This window comes from Hyla sarda, unplaced genomic scaffold (assembly GCF_029499605.1).
Source record: "Hyla sarda isolate aHylSar1 unplaced genomic scaffold, aHylSar1.hap1 scaffold_189, whole genome shotgun sequence".
NCBI classification, from domain to species: domain Eukaryota; kingdom Metazoa; phylum Chordata; class Amphibia; order Anura; family Hylidae; genus Hyla; species Hyla sarda.
Window position 1 is genome coordinate 389,678 of NW_026608543.1, and position 13,594 is coordinate 403,271.

The window sequence follows — 13,594 nt, forward strand, 5'->3', positions numbered from 1 at the left end:
GCCTTAGCACTGTGCTGTGATGTCACTCAATACCACTGACATCACTAGGTGTAAACAACATCTCTCCTTTGCTGTGTATGTGACTATGGAGCTGTTTGGTGATGTCGTCTATTATGGCCTTCATAGAAGCAACAGGAGATTGTTGCATCCATCTAGAACCCTCAGAACTACAGTGCTATGATGTCACTCACTTCCACAGGCCTTGCAGAGTGTAAACAACAACAACCCAGCTTTGTTGTGTATGTAACCATAGGGATTTGTGATGTCACCTAGAACCTTCACAGCAGCGACAGCTTTATGAGGAGCATCAGCACTGCTCTGCCTGAGCAGAACCATCACCGCCATAGGTTGTCAAATAACCCGGATTTAACCCACACAGGTAAGTCCAATGGGGTGCAGGCATGTCCTCTATGCTTACAGCTTCCCGTGGGTGTTGGTTTGATACCGTTTGGGGACAGCCAAGGAGGCATCTGCAGGCAACAAAGGTAGGTGTGTGCTTGTGTGTGTGTTTCCTATGCAGATCCTAAGCCCAGTGTCACATGCAAGTAGGAGGAGTAAGAAGGGTTCCTGCAAATCCGGGTTATGGATTGCATTTAAAAAGGCCCCGTGGGAGTGCAATGGGCCCCTGTCTTGCTGCTTAGCAATAATGGTATGGGTTTAGGTTCTGCTGTGTGTACTGGTGGTTGACTGCCCCCCAGCCCAGAGTGTGCATGGAAAATTGTCTGGCAGCCTCCCTGACAGCAAGCAGTGATAGTGCCCATGAAGGGGACCTTGTTGGGCCCGCCCCTTTCACGGTTATCGCTTCTCGGCCTTTTGGCTAAGATCAAGTGTAGTATCTGTTCTTATCAGTTTAATATCTGATACGTCCCCTATCTGGGGACCATATTATTAAATGGATTTTTGAGAACGGGGGCCGATTTCGAAGCTTGCTTCCGTCGCCCTATGCATTGACCCGATATGGCAGTATCTTCGGGTACAGTGCACCACCCCCTTACAGGGTTAAAAAGAAAGATCCTACTTTCATTGCTACCCTGCTTGCTGGCTAGCCAGCTAGCCAGCCCTGTGGGCCTTGCTGCTGCTGCTGCAGCCAAAAAACAAAAGGTGGTGCTGCTGCTGCTTCTGCTGCTTCTGCTTCTGCTTGTGTCTGGCCGCTGTTGGAGCGTCCAGGCACAGGACTTCTGCTGCTGCTGACTAAATGGCCTCCTTAATTGGATCATTTGAGTAGCCAGCACACCTGTGCAGGTAGGGCATGACATGATAGGCAGCTGCCTTGATAGCGGGTGGGTGCTGAATGTTCCTAATTGACAAAATAAGATTAATGCTTATGAAGAAATATAAAATCTCATCCCTTCCCCAATATCGCGCCACACCCCTACCCCCTTAATTCCCCTGGTTGAACTTGATGGACATATGTCTTTTTTCGACCGTACTAACTATGTAACTATGTAACATAACATGGGGGGGGGTCTCCTGGCTGTTCACACAGGTGTGTCATTGCTGTACATTGACCATGCATTGCTTCTGTGGTATTGCAAAGGCAAAGACAAATGCTTCCAGCCATCCATTGCACTAATGGATTGGTCATCAGCTGGCTGTCTATGTCCCGCATCAATATAGACCAAAGTACAGAGGGTTAGGCTATGCTATGTGTGCACCTACCTGCATGCATCAGAAAGGTTGCGAGGCCCTTGCTAAATTCTGTGCACAGACTTTGAGATCTATACTTTAGCACTGTATCTAAACCTGCTCCAACATGGACTGACATTCTGGCCTACTTTCAGCCGATGCGACTTGTCTGTCGCTGAACAGTCGCTTTTTATGTATTCAGCACCTATGTATAATGTTGTAAAAATGCTCTAGAAGCTAAAGTCGCAGAAATGTCACACATATTTGGCCTGCAACTTTCTGTGCGACAAATTCAGACAGGAAAAATCAGTATAAATCCTTAGAAAATTATCCCCCAGTGTCTCCATCTGCTGGCGGTATTGAATAAGCATTGCTGCACTGATGGGGTATGCATTAGACGAAAAAAAAGAAGAAAAAGAAGAATAATACGCCCAGAAAAGAGGCGAAAAGGAGAAAAACGTAAAAAAACGTGAAAAAAAAGTAAGAGGAAGAGAAGGGAAAAAAAGGTGGAAATGGGTTTAAAAGTGATTTCGGCGGAGAAATATATATATATATATATATATATATATATATATATATATATACGCGCACACACACACATATATATAAACGTATTCTCCGTTGAGATATTGCAGCCGCTGCTGTGTCCAGGCCCAGGAGCCTTAGCACTGTGCTGTGATGTCACTCAATACCACTGACATCACTAGGTGTAAACAACATCTCTCCTTTGCTGTGTATGTGACTATGGAGCTGTTTGGTGATGTCGTCTATTATGGCCTTCATAGAAGCAACAGGACGATTGTTGCATCCATCTAGAACCCTCAGAACTACAGTGCTATGATGTCACTCACTTCCACAGGCCTTGCAGAGTGTAAACAACAACAACCCAGCTTTGTTGTGTATGTAACCATAGGGATTTGTGATGTCACCTAGAACCTTCACAGCAGCGACAGCTTTATGAGGAGCATCAGCACTGCTCTGCCTGAGCAGAACCATCACCGCCATAGGTTGTCAAATAACCCGGATTTAACCCACACAGGTAAGTCCAATGGGGTGCAGGCATGTCCTCTATGCTTACAGCTTCCCGTGGGTGTTGGTTTGATACCGTTTGGGGACAGCCAAGGAGGCATCTGCAGGCAACAAAGGTAGGTGTGTGCTTGTGTGTGTGTTTCCTATGCAGATCCTAAGCCCAGTGTCACATGCAAGTAGGAGGAGTAAGAAGGGTTCCTGGCAAATCCGGGTTATGGATTGCATTTAAAAAGGCCCCGTGGGAGTGCAATGGGCCCCTGTCTTGCTGCTTAGCAATAATGGTATGGGTTTAGGTTCTGCTGTGTGTACTGGTGGTTGACTGCCCCCCAGCCCAGAGTGTGCATGGAAAATTGTCTGGCAGCCTCCCTGACAGCAAGCAGTGATAGTGCCCATGAAGGGGACCTTGTTGGGCCCGCCCCTTTCACGGTTATCGCTTCTCGGCCTTTTGGCTAAGATCAAGTGTAGTATCTGTTCTTATCAGTTTTAAATGGATTTTTGAGAACGGGGGCCGATTTCGAAGCTTGCTTCCGTCGCCCTATGCATTGACCCGATATGGCAGTATCTTCGGGTACAGTGCACCACCCCCTTACAGGGTTAAAAAGAAAGATTCCTACTTTCATTGCTACCTGCTTGCTGTTGCTGGCTAGCCAGCTAGCCAGCCCTGTGGGCCTTGCTGCTGCTGCTGCAGCCAAAAAACAAAAGGTGGTGCTGCTGCTGCTTCTGCTGCTTCTGCTTCTGCTTGTGTCTGGCCGCTGTTGGAGCGTCCAGGCACAGGACTTCTGCTGCTGCTGACTAAATGGCCTCCTTAATTGGATCATTTGAGTAGCCAGCACACCTGTGCAGGTAGGGCATGACATGATAGGCAGCTGCCTTGATAGCGGGTGGGTGCTGAATGTTCCTAATTGACAAAATAAGATTAATGCTTATGAAGAAATATAAAATCTCATCCCTTCCCCAATATCGCGCCACACCCCTACCCCTTAATTCCCTGGTTGAACTTGATGGACATATGTCTTTTTTCGACCGTACTAACTATGTAACTATGTAACATAACATGGGGGGGGTCTCCTGGCTGTTCACACAGGTGTGTCATTGCTGTACATTGACCATGCATTGCTTCTGTGGTATTGCAAAGGCAAAGACAAATGCTTCCAGCCATCCATTGCACTAATGGATTGGTCATCAGCTGGCTGTCTATGTCCCGCATCAATATAGACCAAAGTACAGAGGGTTAGGCTATGCTATTGTGCACCTACCTGATGCATCAGAAGGTGCGAGGCCCTTGCTAAATTCTGTGCACAGACTTTGAGATCTATACTTTAGACTGTATCTAAACCTGCTCCAACATGGACTGACATTCTGGCCTACTTTCAGCCGATGCGACTTGTCTGTCGCTGAACAGTCGCTTTTTATGTATTCAGCACCTATGTATAATGTTGTAAAAATGCTCTAGAAGCTAAAGTCGCAGAAATGTCACACATATTTGGCCTGCAACTTTCTGTGCGACAAATTCAGACAGGAAAAATCAGTATAAATCCTTAGAAAATTATCCCCCAGTGTCTCCATCTGCTGGCGGTATTGAATAAGCATTGCTGCACTGATGGGGTATGCATTAGACGAAAAAAAAGAAGAAAAAGAAGAATAATACGCCCAGAAAAGAGGCGAAAAGGAGAAAAACGTAAAAAAACGTGAAAAAAAAGTAAGAGGAAGAGAAGGGAAAAAAAGGTGGAAATGGGTTTAAAAGTGATTTCGGCGGAGAAATATATATATATATATATATATATATATATATATATATATATATATACGCGCACACACACACATATATATAAACGTATTCTCCGTTGAGATATTGCAGCCGCTGCTGTGTCCAGGCCCAGGAGCCTTAGCACTGTGCTGTGATGTCACTCAATACCACTGACATCACTAGGTGTAAACAACATCTCTCCTTTGCTGTGTATGTGACTATGGAGCTGTTTGGTGATGTCGTCTATTATGGCCTTCATAGAAGCAACAGGAGATTGTTGCATCCATCTAGAACCCTCAGAACTACAGTGCTATGATGTCACTCACTTCCACAGGCCTTGCAGAGTGTAAACAACAACAACCCAGCTTTGTTGTGTATGTAACCATAGGGATTTGTGATGTCACCTAGAACCTTCACAGCAGCGACAGCTTTATGAGGAGCATCAGCACTGCTCTGCCTGAGCAGAACCATCACCGCCATAGGTTGTCAAATAACCCGGATTTAACCCACACAGGTAAGTCCAATGGGGTGCAGGCATGTCCTCTATGCTTACAGCTTCCCGTGGGTGTTGGTTTGATACCGTTTGGGGACAGCCAAGGAGGCATCTGCAGGCAACAAAGGTAGGTGTGTGCTTGTGTGTGTGTTTCCTATGCAGATCCTAAGCCCAGTGTCACATGCAAGTAGGAGGAGTAAGAAGGGTTCCTGGCAAATCCGGGTTATGGATTGCATTTAAAAAGGCCCCGTGGGAGTGCAATGGGCCCCTGTCTTGCTGCTTAGCAATAATGGTATGGGTTTAGGTTCTGCTGTGTGTACTGGTGGTTGACTGCCCCCCAGCCCAGAGTGTGCATGGAAAATTGTCTGGCAGCCTCCCTGACAGCAAGCAGTGATAGTGCCCATGAAGGGGACCTTGTTGGGCCCGCCCCTTTCACGGTTATCGCTTCTCGGCCTTTTGGCTAAGATCAAGTGTAGTATCTGTTCTTATCAGTTTAATATCTGATACGTCCCCTATCTGGGGACCATATATTAAATGGATTTTTGAGAACGGGGGCCGATTTCGAAGCTTGCTTCCGTCGCCCTATGCATTGACCCGATATGGCAGTATCTTCGGGTACAGTGCACCACCCCCTTACAGGGTTAAAAAGAAAGATTCCTACTTTCATTGCTACCTGCTTGCTGGCTAGCCAGCTAGCCAGCCCTGTGGGCCTTGCTGCTGCTGCTGCAGCCAAAAAACAAAAGGTGGTGCTGCTGCTGCTTCTGCTGCTTCTGCTTCTGCTTGTGTCTGGCCGCTGTTGGAGCGTCCAGGCACAGGACTTCTGCTGCTGCTGACTAAATGGCCTCCTTAATTGGATCATTTGAGTAGCCAGCACACCTGTGCAGGTAGGGCATGACATGATAGGCAGCTGCCTTGATAGCGGGTGGGTGCTGAATGTTCCTAATTGACAAAATAAGATTAATGCTTATGAAGAAATATAAAATCTCATCCCTTCCCCAATATCGCGCCACACCCCTACCCCTTAATTCCCTGGTTGAACTTGATGGACATATGTCTTTTTTCGACCGTACTAACTATGTAACTATGTAACATAACATGGGGGGGGGGCTCCTGGCTGTTCACACAGGTGTGTCATTGCTGTACATTGACCATGCATTGCTTCTGTGGTATTGCAAAGGCAAAGACAAATGCTTCCAGCCATCCATTGCACTAATGGATTGGTCATCAGCTGGCTGTCTATGTCCCGCATCAATATAGACCAAAGTACAGAGGGTTAGGCTATGCTATTGTGCACCTACCTGATGCATCAGAAGGTGCGAGGCCCTTGCTAAATTCTGTGCACAGACTTTGAGATCTATACTTTAGACTGTATCTAAACCTGCTCCAACATGGACTGACATTCTGGCCTACTTTCAGCCGATGCGACTTGTCTGTCGCTGAACAGTCGCTTTTTATGTATTCAGCACCTATGTATAATGTTGTAAAAATGCTCTAGAAGCTAAAGTCGCAGAAATGTCACACATATTTGGCCTGCAACTTTCTGTGCGACAAATTCAGACAGGAAAAATCAGTATAAATCCTTAGAAAATTATCCCCCAGTGTCTCCATCTGCTGGCGGTATTGAATAAGCATTGCTGCACTGATGGGGTATGCATTAGACGAAAAAAAAGAAGAAAAAGAAGAATAATACGCCCAGAAAAGAGGCGAAAAGGAGAAAAACGTAAAAAAACGTGAAAAAAAAGTAAGAGGAAGAGAAGGGAAAAAAAGGTGGAAATGGGTTTAAAAGTGATTTCGGCGGAGAAATATATATATATATATATATATATATATATATATATATATATACGCGCACACACACACATATATATAAACGTATTCTCCGTTGAGATATTGCAGCCGCTGCTGTGTCCAGGCCCAGGAGCCTTAGCACTGTGCTATGATGTCACTCAATACCACTGACATCACTAGGTGTAAACAACATCTCTCCTTTGCTGTGTATGTGACTATGGAGCTGTTTGGTGATGTCGTCTATTATGGCCTTCATAGAAGCAACAGGAGATTGTTGCATCCATCTAGAACCCTCAGAACTACAGTGCTATGATGTCACTCACTTCCACAGGCCTTGCAGAGTGTAAACAACAACAACCCAGCTTTGTTGTGTATGTAACCATAGGGATTTGTGATGTCACCTAGAACCTTCACAGCAGCGACAGCTTTATGAGGAGCATCAGCACTGCTCTGCCTGAGCAGAACCATCACCGCCATAGGTTGTCAAATAACCCGGATTTAACCCACACAGGTAAGTCCAATGGGGTGCAGGCATGTCCTCTATGCTTACAGCTTCCCGTGGGTGTTGGTTTGATACCGTTTGGGGACAGCCAAGGAGGCATCTGCAGGCAACAAAGGTAGGTGTGTGCTTGTGTGTGTGTTTCCTATGCAGATCCTAAGCCCAGTGTCACATGCAAGTAGGAGGAGTAAGAAGGGTTCCTGGCAAATCCGGGTTATGGATTGCATTTAAAAAGGCCCCGTGGGAGTGCAATGGGCCCCTGTCTTGCTGCTTAGCAATAATGGTATGGGTTTAGGTTCTGCTGTGTGTACTGGTGGTTGACTGCCCCCCAGCCCAGAGTGTGCATGGAAAATTGTCTGGCAGCCTCCCTGACAGCAAGCAGTGATAGTGCCCATGAAGGGGACCTTGTTGGGCCCGCCCCTTTCACGGTTATCGCTTCTCGGCCTTTTGGCTAAGATCAAGTGTAGTATCTGTTCTTATCAGTTTAATATCTGATACGTCCCCTATCTGGGGACCATATATTAAATGGATTTTTGAGAACGGGGGCCGATTTCGAAGCTTGCTTCCGTCGCCCTATGCATTGACCCGATATGGCAGTATCTTCGGGTACAGTGCACCACCCCCTTACAGGGTTAAAAAGAAAGATTCCTACTTTCATTGCTACCTGCTTGCTGGCTAGCCAGCTAGCCAGCCCTGTGGGCCTTGCTGCTGCTGCTGCAGCCAAAAAACAAAAGGTGGTGCTGCTGCTGCTTCTGCTGCTTCTGCTTCTGCTTGTGTCTGGCCGCTGTTGGAGCGTCCAGGCACAGGACTTCTGCTGCTGCTGACTAAATGGCCTCCTTAATTGGATCATTTGAGTAGCCAGCACACCTGTGCAGGTAGGGCATGACATGATAGGCAGCTGCCTTGATAGCGGGTGGGTGCTGAATGTTCCTAATTGACAAAATAAGATTAATGCTTATGAAGAAATATAAAATCTCATCCCTTCCCCAATATCGCGCCACACCCCTACCCCTTAATTCCCTGGTTGAACTTGATGGACATATGTCTTTTTTCGACCGTACTAACTATGTAACTATGTAACATAACATGGGGGGGGTCTCCTGGCTGTTCACACAGGTGTGTCATTGCTGTACATTGACCATGCATTGCTTCTGTGGTATTGCAAAGGCAAAGACAAATGCTTCCAGCCATCCATTGCACTAATGGATTGGTCATCAGCTGGCTGTCTATGTCCCGCATCAATATAGACCAAAGTACAGAGGGTTAGGCTATGCTATTGTGCACCTACCTGATGCATCAGAAGGTGCGAGGCCCTTGCTAAATTCTGTGCACAGACTTTGAGATCTATACTTTAGACTGTATCTAAACCTGCTCCAACATGGACTGACATTCTGGCCTACTTTCAGCCGATGCGACTTGTCTGTCGCTGAACAGTCGCTTTTTATGTATTCAGCACCTATGTATAATGTTGTAAAAATGCTCTAGAAGCTAAAGTCGCAGAAATGTCACACATATTTGGCCTGCAACTTTCTGTGCGACAAATTCAGACAGGAAAAATCAGTATAAATCCTTAGAAAATTATCCCCCAGTGTCTCCATCTGCTGGCGGTATTGAATAAGCATTGCTGCACTGATGGGGTATGCATTAGACGAAAAAAAAGAAGAAAAAGAAGAATAATACGCCCAGAAAAGAGGCGAAAAGGAGAAAAACGTAAAAAAACGTGAAAAAAAAGTAAGAGGAAGAGAAGGGAAAAAAAGGTGGAAATGGGTTTAAAAGTGATTTCGGCGGAGAAATATATATATATATATATATATATATATATATATATATATACGCGCACACACACACATATATATAAACGTATTCTCCGTTGAGATATTGCAGCCGCTGCTGTGTCCAGGCCCAGGAGCCTTAGCACTGTGCTGTGATGTCACTCAATACCACTGACATCACTAGGTGTAAACAACATCTCTCCTTTGCTGTGTATGTGACTATGGAGCTGTTTGGTGATGTCGTCTATTATGGCCTTCATAGAAGCAACAGGAGATTGTTGCATCCATCTAGAACCCTCAGAACTACAGTGCTATGATGTCACTCACTTCCACAGGCCTTGCAGAGTGTAAACAACAACAACCCAGCTTTGTTGTGTATGTAACCATAGGGATTTGTGATGTCACCTAGAACCTTCACAGCAGCGACAGCTTTATGAGGAGCATCAGCACTGCTCTGCCTGAGCAGAACCATCACCGCCATAGGTTGTCAAATAACCCGGATTTAACCCACACAGGTAAGTCCAATGGGGTGCAGGCATGTCCTCTATGCTTACAGCTTCCCGTGGGTGTTGGTTTGATACCGTTTGGGGACAGCCAAGGAGGCATCTGCAGGCAACAAAGGTAGGTGTGTGCTTGTGTGTGTGTTTCCTATGCAGATCCTAAGCCCAGTGTCACATGCAAGTAGGAGGAGTAAGAAGGGTTCCTGGCAAATCCGGGTTATGGATTGCATTTAAAAAGGCCCCGTGGGAGTGCAATGGGCCCCTGTCTTGCTGCTTAGCAATAATGGTATGGGTTTAGGTTCTGCTGTGTGTACTGGTGGTTGACTGCCCCCCAGCCCAGAGTGTGCATGGAAAATTGTCTGGCAGCCTCCCTGACAGCAAGCAGTGATAGTGCCCATGAAGGGGACCTTGTTGGGCCCGCCCCTTTCACGGTTATCGCTTCTCGGCCTTTTGGCTAAGATCAAGTGTAGTATCTGTTCTTATCAGTTTAATATCTGATACGTCCCCTATCTGGGGACCATATATTAAATGGATTTTTGAGAACGGGGGCCGATTTCGAAGCTTGCTTCCGTCGCCCTATGCATTGACCCGATTAGGCAGTATCTTCGGGTACAGTGCACCACCCCCTTACAGGGTTAAAAAGAAAGATTCCTACTTTCATTGCTACCTGCTTGCTGGCTAGCCAGCTAGCCAGCCCTGTGGGCCTTGCTGCTGCTGCTGCAGCAGCCAAAAAACTAAAGGTGGTGCTGCTGCTGCTTCTGCTGCTTCTGCTTCTGCTTGTGTCTGGCCGCTGTTGGAGCGTCCAGGCACAGGACTTCTGCTGCTGCTGACTAAATGGCCTCCTTAATTGGATCATTTGAGTAGCCAGCACACCTGTGCAGGTAGGGCATGACATGATAGGCAGCTGCCTTGATAGCGGGTGGGTGCTGAATGTTCCTAATTGACAAAATAAGATTAATGCTTATGAAGAAATATAAAATCTCATCCCTTCCCCAATATCGCGCCACACCCCTACCCCTTAATTCCCTGGTTGAACTTGATGGACATATGTCTTTTTTCGACCGTACTAACTATGTAACTATGTAACATAACATGGGGGGGGGTCTCCTGGCTGTTCACACAGGTGTGTCATTGCTGTACATTGACCATGCATTGCTTCTGTGGTATTGCAAAGGCAAAGACAAATGCTTCCAGCCATCCATTGCACTAATGGATTGGTCATCAGCTGGCTGTCTATGTCCCGCATCAATATAGACCAAAGTACAGAGGGTTAGGCTATGCTATTGTGCACCTACCTGATGCATCAGAAGGTGCGAGGCCCTTGCTAAATTCTGTGCACAGACTTTGAGATCTATACTTTAGACTGTATCTAAACCTGCTCCAACATGGACTGACATTCTGGCCTACTTTCAGCCGATGCGACTTGTCTGTCGCTGAACAGTCGCTTTTTATGTATTCAGCACCTATGTATAATGTTGTAAAAATGCTCTAGAAGCTAAAGTCGCAGAAATGTCACACATATTTGGCCTGCAACTTTCTGTGCGACAAATTCAGACAGGAAAAATCAGTATAAATCCTTAGAAAATTATCCCCCAGTGTCTCCATCTGCTGGCGGTATTGAATAAGCATTGCTGCACTGATGGGGTATGCATTAGACGAAAAAAAAGAAGAAAAAGAAGAATAATACGCCCAGAAAAGAGGCGAAAAGGAGAAAAACGTAAAAAAACGTGAAAAAAAAGTAAGAGGAAGAGAAGGGAAAAAAAGGTGGAAATGGGTTTAAAAGTGATTTCGGCAGAGAAATATATATATATATATATATATATATATATATATATATACGCGCACACACACACATATATATAAACGTATTCTCCGTTGAGATATTGCAGCCGCTGCTGTGTCCAGGCCCAGGAGCCTTAGCACTGTGCTGTGATGTCACTCAATACCACTGACATCACTAGGTGTAAACAACATCTCTCCTTTGCTGTGTATGTGACTATGGAGCTGTTTGGTGATGTCGTCTATTATGGCCTTCATAGAAGCAACAGGAGATTGTTGCATCCATCTAGAACCCTCAGAACTACAGTGCTATGATGTCACTCACTTCCACAGGCCTTGCAGAGTGTAAACAACAACAATCCAGCTTTGTTGTGTATGTAACCATAGGGATTTGTGATGTCACCTAGAACCTTCACAGCAGCGACAGCTTTATGAGGAGCATCAGCACTGCTCTGCCTGAGCAGAACCATCACCGCCATAGGTTGTCAAATAACCCGGATTTAACCCACACAGGTAAGTCCAATGGGGTGCAGGCATGTCCTCTATGCTTACAGCTTCCCGTGGGTGTTGGTTTGATACCGTTTGGGGACAGCCAAGGAGGCATCTGCAGGCAACAAAGGTAGGTGTGTGCTTGTGTGTGTGTTTCCTATGCAGATCCTAAGCCCAGTGTCACATGCAAGTAGGAGGAGTAAGAAGGGTTCCTGGCAAATCCGGGTTATGGATTGCATTTAAAAAGGCCCCGTGGGAGTGCAATGGGCCCCTGTCTTGCTGCTTAGCAATAATGGTATGGGTTTAGGTTCTGCTGTGTGTACTGGTGGTTGACTGCCCCCCAGCCCAGAGTGTGCATGGAAAATTGTCTGGCAGCCTCCCTGACAGCAAGCAGTGATAGTGCCCATGAAGGGGACCTTGTTGGGCCCGCCCCTTTCACGGTTATCGCTTCTCGGCCTTTTGGCTAAGATCAAGTGTAGTATCTGTTCTTATCAGTTTAATATCTGATACGTCCCCTATCTGGGGACCATATATTAAATGGATTTTTGAGAACGGGGGCCGATTTCGAAGCTTGCTTCCGTCGCCCTATGCATTGACCCGATATGGCAGTATCTTCTAGTACAGTGCACCACCCCCTTACAGGGTTAAAAAGAAAGATTCCTACTTTCATTGCTACCTGCTTGCTGGCTAGCCAGCTAGCCAGCCCTGTGGGCCTTGCTGCTGCTGCTGCAGCCAAAAAACAAAAGGTGGTGCTGCTGCTGCTTCTTCTGCTTCTGCTTGTGTCTGGCCGCTGTTGGAGCGTCCAGGCACAGGACTTCTGCTGCTGCTGACTAAATGGCCTCCTTAATTGGATCATTTGAGTAGCCAGCACACCTGTGCAGGTAGGGCATGACATGATAGGCAGCTGCCTTGATAGCGGGTGGGTGCTGAATGTTCCTAATTGACAAAATAAGATTAATGCTTATGAAGAAATATAAAATCTCATCCCTTCCCCAATATCGCGCCACACCCCTACCCCTTAATTCCCTGGTTGAACTTGATGGACATATGTCTTTTTTCGACCGTACTAACTATGTAACTATGTAACATAACATGGGGGGGGTCTCCTGGCTGTTCACACAGGTGTGTCATTGCTGTACATTGACCATGCATTGCTTCTGTGGTATTGCAAAGGCAAAGACAAATGCTTCCAGCCATCCATTGCACTAATGGATTGGTCATCAGCTGGCTGTCTATGTCCCGCATCAATATAGACCAAAGTACAGAGGGTTAGGCTATGCTATTGTGCACCTACCTGATGCATCAGAAGGTGCGAGGCCCTTGCTAAATTCTGTGCACAGACTTTGAGATCTATACTTTAGACTGTATCTAAACCTGCTCCAACATGGACTGACATTCTGGCCTACTTTCAGCCGATGCGACTTGTCTGTCGCTGAACAGTCGCTTTTTATGTATTCAGCACCTATGTATAATGTTGTAAAAATGCTCTAGAAGCTAAAGTCGCAGAAATGTCACACATATTTGGCCTGCAACTTTCTGTGCGACAAATTCAGACAGGAAAAATCAGTATAAATCCTTAGAAAATTATCCCCCAGTGTCTCCATCTGCTGGCGGTATTGAATAAGCATTGCTGCACTGATGGGGTATGCATTAGACGAAAAAAAAGAAGAAAAAGAAGAATAATACGCCCAGAAAAGAGGCGAAAAGGAGAAAAACGTAAAAAAACGTGAAAAAAAAGTAAGAGGAAGAGAAGGGAAAAAAAGGTGGAAATGGGTTTAAAAGTGATTTCGGCGGAGAAATATATATATATATATATATATATATATATATATATATATATATACGCGCACACACACACATATATATAAACGT

The 13,594-nt window shown here is 45.9% G+C and overlaps 5 non-coding genes and 1 pseudogene across 5 annotated transcripts; all 6 read left to right on the forward strand.

The window, feature by feature from the left end:
- Positions 1-797: 797 nt before the first annotated feature.
- On the forward strand, positions 798-989 carry LOC130315952 (U2 spliceosomal RNA). The gene has a single exon (XR_008863364.1). It is a non-coding gene; the product is annotated as a U2 spliceosomal RNA (small nuclear RNA).
- A 2,095-nt stretch (positions 990-3,084) lies between these two features.
- LOC130315902 (U2 spliceosomal RNA) lies at positions 3,085-3,239 on the forward strand (annotated as a pseudogene).
- A 2,096-nt stretch (positions 3,240-5,335) lies between these two features.
- On the forward strand, positions 5,336-5,526 carry LOC130315863 (U2 spliceosomal RNA). The gene has a single exon (XR_008863294.1). It is a non-coding gene; the product is annotated as a U2 spliceosomal RNA (small nuclear RNA).
- Positions 5,527-7,613: 2,087 nt separating this feature from the next.
- LOC130315864 (U2 spliceosomal RNA) lies at positions 7,614-7,804 on the forward strand. The gene has a single exon (XR_008863295.1). It is a non-coding gene; the product is annotated as a U2 spliceosomal RNA (small nuclear RNA).
- A 2,084-nt stretch (positions 7,805-9,888) lies between these two features.
- LOC130315890 (U2 spliceosomal RNA) lies at positions 9,889-10,079 on the forward strand. The gene has a single exon (XR_008863318.1). It is a non-coding gene; the product is annotated as a U2 spliceosomal RNA (small nuclear RNA).
- Positions 10,080-12,165: 2,086 nt separating this feature from the next.
- Positions 12,166-12,356, forward strand: LOC130315900 (U2 spliceosomal RNA). The gene has a single exon (XR_008863327.1). It is a non-coding gene; the product is annotated as a U2 spliceosomal RNA (small nuclear RNA).
- Positions 12,357-13,594: the final 1,238 nt, after the last annotated feature.